General features: G+C 70.0%; 1 pseudogene; it reads right to left on the bottom strand.

The window, feature by feature from the left end:
- Positions 1-565: 565 nt before the first annotated feature.
- On the bottom strand, positions 566-1,549 carry LOC105311320 (annotated as a pseudogene).
- Between the last annotated feature and the right edge of the window lie 171 nt (positions 1,550-1,720).

The raw sequence follows: 1,720 nt of genomic DNA on the forward strand, positions 1-1,720 counted from the left end.
GACGCGTCCGTAAGGGAGACGGTGACGGAGGCGCCCGCGGTCTGGTCCAGTACCCGTCCTCTAGAGAACTACTTTTCATCTCTACGTTTATGGCGTGTGAACATTTCACAGCAGCAAACGCTGCTTCCCTGGGGTTCTAGAAAGGTCTCGGGCTGCTTCTGCACCTCGTATTTCGGCCACCACTGCCAGACCCCGTGGGGCGGGGACACGGGTCTCGGACAGGGCTCCGCGGCTGTGTGAGTCTCGGCGTCACCAGCAGCGCGGGCTAGAAGGGCGGCTGGGGCGCGCGAGGGGCCCGGGCGGGGCGCCCGCGGGGTGTCCTAGGCCCCCGGGGCTGCGTTCCGTGCGTGCGGAGCTGCCAAAGCTCAGCTCGGGGTTTTTCAATGCCTATTTTATTCCTAACCTACTGCGGCTTAAAATTTTGAGTCACGAGGAATCTAAAATGTTCAACACTGTGCTTCCTGGAGACCACCCAGGTCGGTGACAGCCATCGAGCCCCCTCCCACCCCCCGCGTTGGTGACTTCACCGAGGCCACCCCGGGGGCGAAGCGGGCCGCGCCCTTACCTTCACGTCGTGGACGTTCATGCGCGTCCCCTCCTTCCCCACGAAGATGTCGTCGATGTCCACGAGGATGTACCTGTCCAGGGACAGCGCCAGCCTCTTCCCCGACAGGAAGGACACGGCGTCGATGAAGACGAGCTTGTGCAGCCAGAAGGTCAGGTCGTTGCCGAAGAGCACGCGCTGGACGCCGTCGCGCAGCCCCAGGTCGTGCACCACGGTGGCGTAGGGCGGGCCGCGCGCCGCGGCCGGGGGCGCCTGCCCCGCCTGCAGCTCGGCCAGCAGCACGGGCTGGTAGGTGGAGTGGTTGGGCTGGAAGACGGTCCAGCCCTGGCCGGGCAGCGGCCCGCGCGCCGCGGCCGCGGCCGCCGCCTTGGTGACGCGCAGCAGCGGCGAGCGCGCGTTGACGGAGCAGCGGCGCAGCGCCAGGTTGTTGAGCAGCGCGAGCGGCTGGCCGGCCAGGCGCGCGCTCGGGGCGCTGTGCTCGGCCGCGCGGTGGAAGCCCAGCACGCCCACGCCGAAGGCGGCGCAGTAGCGGTCCAGCAGCGCGCGGCGCCGCGCGTCCAGCGCCGCGTACTTGAGGATGTTCTCGTAGATGACCAGCGCGTAGCGGCCCCTGCCCGCCTCGGTGAGCGCGGGCACGTCGCCCTTGCCCGGGGCGATGACCGCGTGGTAGCGGAAGCGGCTGGACTCCAGGAGGGCGGCGATGTCCTGGCCCAGCGGCGAGTACTGGCTCTCCACCAGCACCAGCACCGTGGCGTCCGTCCGGGACGCAGCCGCCGCCCCGGCGGCCTTCGGCGCCGGGGACCGGTGCGGCGGGGCCTTGGCGTCCCCGCACTCGGCCCCCGCGCTGCTCCCCAGCAGCGGCGCTCCCTGCTTGCGGCCGGAGTACACGAAGTAGGCGGACAGGACGACGCTGGCCAGGCAGCAGGCGGCCGACAGCGCGACCAGCGCCCGGAAGCCGCGCCGCAGCCTCCCCACCAGGCTCATGGTGCGAACGCGCCCCGGAGCCGGTCCGACTTCGGCCCTAAGGTGCCATGACGAGTGAAAGCCGCGATGGCGCTGGTGCCGCTCTCCAAAAGTTCATGTGACCATTGCAGACCATGCGAGCCGTTAGCACGGGTCGCTCGGCAAGTTGCAGCGGGACGGCCGTGTCCGGGG

Source organism: Pteropus vampyrus, unplaced genomic scaffold (assembly GCF_000151845.1).
Source record: "Pteropus vampyrus isolate Shadow unplaced genomic scaffold, Pvam_2.0 Scaffold1000003193, whole genome shotgun sequence".
In the NCBI taxonomy this organism is placed as follows: domain Eukaryota; kingdom Metazoa; phylum Chordata; class Mammalia; order Chiroptera; family Pteropodidae; genus Pteropus; species Pteropus vampyrus.